The sequence below is a fragment of the Carassius gibelio genome, chromosome A13, assembly GCF_023724105.1.
Source record: "Carassius gibelio isolate Cgi1373 ecotype wild population from Czech Republic chromosome A13, carGib1.2-hapl.c, whole genome shotgun sequence".
In the NCBI taxonomy this organism is placed as follows: Eukaryota; Metazoa; Chordata; class Actinopteri; order Cypriniformes; family Cyprinidae; genus Carassius; species Carassius gibelio.
The window spans coordinates 28,891,794-28,899,388 of record NC_068383.1 but is presented as its reverse complement, the minus strand read 5'-3'; the positions used below and the strand labels follow the sequence as shown (position 1 = coordinate 28,899,388).

The following is a 7,595-nucleotide window of genomic DNA, read 5'->3' as shown; positions in this document are numbered from 1 at the left end:
TTTGAGACTCCTCTGACTTGGCTCGACACACAAATGCCTTTTTTTAAACAGGGAATGATCTGCAACCAATCAGATATCTCCCTTGTTTGAGCCAATCACAAGAATGCACCCCACGTGGGGGATTGTTTACTTATAAGCCAATCAGCGAACGACTCAATTTCCTCATGCAGCAAAGACTAACTTTCCTTAGCGAATGACTCACTTTCCTCTCGCAGCGAATGACTCACTTTCCTCTCGCAGCGAACGACTCACTTTCCTCACGAGTCACGCAGCGAGCGACTCACTTTCCTCAGCGAACGATTCACTTTCCTCACCCAGGGAAGTTGAGCGAACGATTCCCTTTCCTCACGCAGCGGCGACTCACTTTTCGCAGCCGGAGAGTCACTTTCCTCTCGCAGCAGACCACTGACTCTCTCTTCATGTAGGGACTGAATATTATAATTAAAGTGACTTCTATATTGCATCCAAAAGAATATTTAGATATATTTAAAATATTCAAAAATGTGTAAAAATTTTTTTTTTACTTTCATTAAAATATTTCAATAAAATGAAATAATTGCCTATTGCAAATTTATGAATCCATGGTTAACTTTTTTTCTGCAGTCACAGTCTGGGCTATATGTATTGAGACATTTTTAAATTTATATTTTGTAAAAAATAATAAAAAAATAAACCTGAATTGTAATCTAAACATCTGTATTTCCATACAATTTCATAAATAGGCTGTGTGAAGGCGTTCATGTGATTGGCTTATAAGTAAACAACCACGTGGAGTGCGTTCTTGTGATTGGCTAAAAGAAGGGAGACATCTGATTGGTTGCTGATCATTCCATGCATTTGTGTGTTGAGCCAAGTCAGAGGAGTCTCAGGGTGTACTCACACTAGCCAGTTTGAACCGTGCCCGAGTGCGTTTGACCACCAAAGCGCGGTTCGTTTGACTAGTGTGAGTACTCCGAATCGTGCCCGGGCGCGGCTCGATTAGCCGGCCCTGGCCCGCTTGGAAGGGGTGGGCCAGGGCACGGTTCAGTTGGACTCGGGCGCGGTTCGCGTGCAGTGTGAGCGCTAACCGTGCCAGGGCACAGAAAAGGACGCTTTGCATCATGGTTTTGCGACGCTCCAAAACCAACATGACAGGGAAAGGGTCGCTTTGGTCTACGGCAGAGGTGCAAAACGCATAAAAACCAAAAACTGCAAAGTCCTTGCTGCACTTCAGCTGGTATCTTGCAAACATCCTCATACGAGCAGCACGATTACGTGAAAATGTTCGCGCCACTAAGGCGACACATCTGTTTAACAACAGGCTGTGAGAGGGCTGTGGACCAAACAACACAAAATTATCCACAAAGAAAACAGAGCAATGCACTCCATTGTGTTCATAGAGCGCCGCTCTTCCTGTTTATCCCGAAACCGTCGCACCATAATGACGTAAGCGTGCTCCGGCACGAATGCTGAAACCCTATATGTGAGTGCAGGCCAGAGTGGGAGTGGGGAGGGGGGACAATCGTACTCGGGCCCGGTTCATGGCAACCGTGCCTAGTGTGAGTACACCCTCAAAATTCACACACAAATGCAGTGAAGTTCACAGACCGCAAGCAGTTTGTAAATCAAGATATACGTGTGTGTGCATCAGAAATACATTTCTGAATCTTGTTCTGTGCATTTGTAAATGTTGTTTGCATTTCTGAATTGTGTGTGTATTTCTGAATTTTGTGTGCATTTCTGAATTTTGTAAGCATTTGTGAATCTTCTGTGCTTTTTAAATTTTGTGTGTGCATTTGTAAATTTTGTGCACATTTGTGTATCCTGTGTGTGTATTTATGAATCATGTGTGTGCATGTATGAATCCTATGTGTGCATATGTGAATGTAGTGTGTGCATTTATCTTTATTGAGACTCTTTTGGCTCCATAGAAGGTGCTGAAATTCCACTGCACAACCTGAAACCAGGAGATTTCGTGATGGTATGAGATCTGAGGAGAAAGAGCTGGAAGGCGAGAAGGTGGCTGGGACTGTTCCAGGTGCTTCTGACCACTCACACGACTGGGAAGGGAGCAGAGAGAGCAACGTGGATCAGGTTAGCATTCTTGAGTGTGAATTTTTGATTTTGGATTGTGTTTGTATCTGTGACGTGACTGAGGGTCTGATAATATCAGGAATGCAGTAGCAGTGATTACTCGTTTAGCCTGGCGCCCAGAGCAAACATAATGTTAAGTGTGTAGTGAAAGTATTACCAGTAGAAATGAATTTTTATGTTTTATTGATCAATGAATGATAAAAAGGGGGAAATTGTGGTGGAAAAATTAATTGAACATTGCTTCTGTATGCCTATATATGCATGTGTTTTCTTTTCTTTGCTGTGTGGGTTCAGAAGGGCGACACCTGGGAGGAAAACAGATGTCTGAGTATGACCTGAGAGGGTCATTGGGCCATATAGTGGGGGGGGGCAATGTCTGAGGATGACCTGAGGGGGTCACCTAAGTCCTAAATGTGTGAGAAACCGCCCATAGAGAGTGTTCCTTGTTATGTGTGGAAAATTACAGCTGTTCAGACTGTATAACCTTGGAAGCAGCAGAGGTATATAAGGTGGAGGACTGCCCTCTTTCTGGGTCGGTTTCACTCTGCAGGAACTCAGTGTTGCTGTATGACTGTCTGACCTTCTTTGCAAAGAATAAAAGCTTTCTTTTTAATTATACCTGAGAATGAGTCTGTCTCTTATGCTGACGAGAGTTGATTTAAATTTTGCCACGACAGGTTCCTTGTCGCTGTCGCCTCTGGCTTGCTTAGTTGGGGTCACTTCATCTACAGCGATATCGTTGACTTGATTGCAAATAAATGCACAGAGACTATTTAAACTGAACAGAGATGACATAACTGAATTCAATGATGGACTGCCTTTAACTATCATTTTGCATTATTGACACACTGTTTTCCTAATGAATGTTGTTCAGTGCTTTGACACAATGTATTTTGTTTAAAGCGCTATATAAATAAAGGTGACTTGACTTGACATACCAGGGATCATGGATCAATTTGCATATGTCAAAATACTTGAAGAGGTCATGTTGCCTTAAGCTGAAGACGATATGCCCTTGAAATAGTTGTTTCAGCAAGACAATGACCACCAAACACCAAACATTAGTAAATGAGCAAAGTCTTGGTTCTTCCAAACCAACAAAATTAATGTTATGGAGTGGCCAGCCCAATCCCCAGACCTTAATCTAAATTGAGAACTTGTGGGGTGATATCAAAAAAGCAAAACCAAGAAATGTGAATGAATTGTGGAATGTTGTTAAAGAATCATGGAGTGGAATAACAGCTGAGAGGAGCCACAAGTTGGTTGACTCCATGCCACACAGATGTCAAGCAGTTTTAAAAAACTGTGGTCATACAACTAAATATTAGTTTAGTGATTTACAGGATTGCTAAACATGTATAAAGTTTAGCAATGTAAAACATTTGTATAAAATAGTTTTGAGTTTGTACAGTCAACGGGAGACAAGCTCAAACTAGATTGACACGCAAAATAAAAGCAGCGTTGCAAATAAATTAATAGTTATGACCATGGAAAATATGTATTGCAAAATCATTGCTTTCATTTATGTTTTGCAATTATTTATTTTTGTTTGCAACCCTTCATTTTTTCTTCCAATTCTTTATTTTCTTTTGCCATTCTTTATTTTTGTTTGCAAAAAGCAAAATTATTTTACTCAATACTTAAATTTTTGTTTGCAATACATTATTTTATTTTTTTGCGTATATATATATATATGGCATTATATTGACTCCATACACGGCCAGCTGTGAAATAAACCATTTTTTAACCCAATCAGAATTGAGTATTTAGACAGACCATCAAATCACTTTAAGGCGTTACATTATAATGTGCAAATACACACAGTGTATCGTTAACTCTGCCTGAATTGTCAGGGTGCCTGTCTTGATATCCCTGATCTTCAGTAACATCCTCAATGACTAAAGAGCAGCAGTATCATGTACCTGTGTGTGTAGAAGTTTCTGGTGTGTTTGTAGTTGAGGGATCCTGAGAGTTTGGGACTGGTGTCGTCGTTTGAGCTTGATCTGTAGAGAATGAATGTTAGTTCAGATTCATCTTACTGTAGAACAGGGCATCTCTGAGAAATCATCTTCTATACAGTGTTTTCTGAACTACAAGTCATGTTTTTACCATCTGAAACATGCTAACATTTATTCAAAAACATGCACTAACCTCAAAAAAAAAAAAAAAAGTTTGAGTTTTTGAAGTTTGACACTTCAAACTATGCACTTCAAGCTTTCAAGCATATAACAATTATTTCTAGCAATGCTAACTTTAATATCTGTTTAATATCTGTGACAGTCAGCGTGAGCATTCGAGGCATATTTCCAAACACATTCTCCTGTGAATCGATGCGGTTTTAAGAAAAAGCTTCTTTAATAATAGTTCAGAAACCAAATGTTCCTCTGCAGCTAATGATTAATTCATGGAAATGATCCATTCTGAATGAGAGGGACGTAAGCAGCTTCAGTTTCACTTTAAATACCTTTTTATAGGTTCGACATGTCAAATAAATGTTGTTTGCAGTGAATTCCACTGTAATTTGCTTTCATTTTATACTCATTTTTCTGTTTTTGTTCAGTAAAATACGTAATAGTGCAAATATGTGGACAGTTTACACCAATAAAACCAGTATATTACACACACAGACACATTCACTTTAGCTTTGAACACTGTGTTAATTATGAGGATCCTTAAAACATGGTTTTCTAGAACGTGTGAAAAGCCCTGACATAGAATATGACAATCATATTTTAACTCAGATCATAACATTACATATAAAGTTTAAATAATTCCAGCAGAACTTCTTGACTGTAATATTTGGACATTAGTTTGCAGCAGTGCTTTGAGTTTCTTCTGTCAGACTGAACCAAGCTTTTGTTCTGCTTCAATAATACTTACAGTCCTTAATATTACTCACATTATGAGGATCTGAAACTGATAGAGGAGATGTTTTCTCACCTGATCTCTTGACAGTGATTGTGACTGAGGTCTTGACTTGATCTCTCTGAGTAACTTCACATCTCCACTCTCTGTTGTGATCTTCATTCAGGAGTGTTATATTCTGAGTGATGATACAGAGATCTGATGAGGATGATCTCGTCAGTTTAACACCAGCCGGAATCACCCAGAACAGATGAATTCTCTCAGAACGACCCGAATAATCACAAGAGACTCGAGGATATGAATACAGCCGACAGGAGAGAGTCACAGAGAGACCTGAACTGATCTGAGTCTGTGAGGATGAGACTGAAACACAGAATAACACACACATCACACACTCTTCAATCATCAGGAGAGATTTAATCAAGAATTTGTCATTTTTAAACTGATCAAATAATCATTAAATTACCATGAAGAACATGCAGATAAACACGAGTGTCATTTCTTAGTCGTGGTCTCCACTCACATCAGTCCATTGTTGGCAGGTGTAAAGTCCATAATCTTCTGTTGAGATCTTCCTGATGTTCAGAGAGCAGTCAGACCCCAGACTCAGTCTCTCATGACTCTTGATGTCATTCTTTTTCCCTAAATTAATCAGTTCAACTGTTTCTGATTGATTGAATCTGTTATAATAGCTCCATGTAGTTGAGTTGCAGTCATGAAGAGCATCAGGAAGAGCATTATTACAGGGCAGACGGACATCTTCACCAGAACTGATGAACACATGAACATGATCCTCTCCACTGATACCTGAAACACAAGAAGATCTGATTGATCATTATGATATATATTAATAAATGAATCACAGAAAGCAGAAGGTTCAGATCAGTCTTTTTCAGCAGTTATTACAAACACACTCTCCAGAATAAACTCTTGTTCTTCATCAGAGAGCTGTTCAAATCACAAACACACTCTTCATCAGAGAATAATTGAGAGATGTTTGAGAGTGAATCTGTCTAGTTTGAGTGTGTTCAGGAAGAATCAGTGTGTTCTGTATCAAACACAAGAAGAAACTCTTTCTCAGACTGATTGCACTGAATGTGTTGAAGAGAAAACACAGATGTCTTTACCTGTGAGAAGTGAAGAGAGAGCGATCAGTCCCAGCAGACACAGATGACACTCAGACATTTTCTCTTTCTCTTCATCATTTGCTCTCAACTCTTTCTTTAAATACTCTCAGCTCCTCGTGTGGTTTTAACTTCCTCTGATCTGACCGACTGAGTGTTGAAATGACTCTAGAGTTGTTATTTAGTAACATGATGTCAGTCGTAATGGAGAAGTGAGGTCAGCTGGAGCCGATGTAACCTGCAGTGTTTCTGTGTCCACCTCAACAGGTCAAGATTATCCCTCGAGACCCGAGCGCTGACTGATGCAGTGTTGTGTTGAAACCTGTTCCTCTGCTGTTTCTTAAGACCTAACCATAACCACTAACCAGACGCCACAGCGGTGGTGAAACATGTTCTTCAGTGAGAACTGATTACTGTTAACCTCTCAACACACATTTACTCTGAACACGATCTACAGGCCATTCTTCACATTACTCCTAGTTTCACTTCTTTCTTTCTGCAGTTCAGCTCTAGACAGAAAATCATTCACTTATAGAAAACTGATCAAACTGGTTTGTTACTGAAAAGGTTTCCACTATCAATCACTTCCTATGATTGTGTTCACACTGAGAGAAATAATACCCATAATGCCACAGTGGATCAATGCTGTCTGGCGTTTTGAAAATCTACTTTTTCAAACTCTTCCAAAGACTTTCAGTAAAAGATGATGGGTTTGTTGTTAATTGACCAAACTGTGAATGTTTTTAACACATCATCAAATGTGATGACATGATGTCAGAAGTGTTTGTTCTCTGCGAGTCTTTCAGATGTTCACTGATCTTTCGTCTCGTCTCGATATCCACACTTGAGAGTGAATGTACAGGAATTAAAACTTTGCCCTTTATGTATATTTAATTTGAAAATACATATAACTTCTGTAATTTTAGTAAATATATAAAGCTGTATGTATTTTGAAGCAGCACCACTGAGCAGACAAGTGTGTGAAGAAAGCGCTGTATAAACTGTTAGTTTTTCTCTCCTCTCATCACTATAATGGTCATCTTTCATCTCTTTGTGGGAACTCAGTTAGTTTGACCGCACTGGTTTAACACACACTGATCTGAGATCATCTCTGAACACTGTTTAGACGGACGCAGTGAATTCTCACACATTCACACAGCACTTCCTCTTCTTTCTTTAACTGAGTTCCTCGACTCTTTTTATATATATATATATATATATATATATATATACACACACACGCTCTGTGGTATATATATTGGTCTATGGCGCAGTCTATTTTCAGCTCCTGAACACACCTCTTTTTTTAGATCAGCCACCCATGGGTGCACAAATGGGGACAAATGCATTTGCTAATTAAACGATGTGGCGCTGGACGGGAAAATGTGAACGGTGCCGGACTGAAACTAGCAAACACACTTGTGCTGCGCCTTGTGTCGCTTGCAACAGAATAATAACAACGTATATAACTCCTCTTTTAGTTTGTTTGTTTTTTATTTCAATGATCAATCTGTGGAAAATCATTCAGATAGG

The 7,595-nt window shown here is 39.3% G+C and overlaps 1 pseudogene; it reads right to left on the bottom strand.

The window, feature by feature from the left end:
* Positions 1–1,822: 1,822 nt before the first annotated feature.
* Positions 1,823–6,388, bottom strand: LOC128026739 (uncharacterized; annotated as a pseudogene).
* Between the last annotated feature and the right edge of the window lie 1,207 nt (positions 6,389–7,595).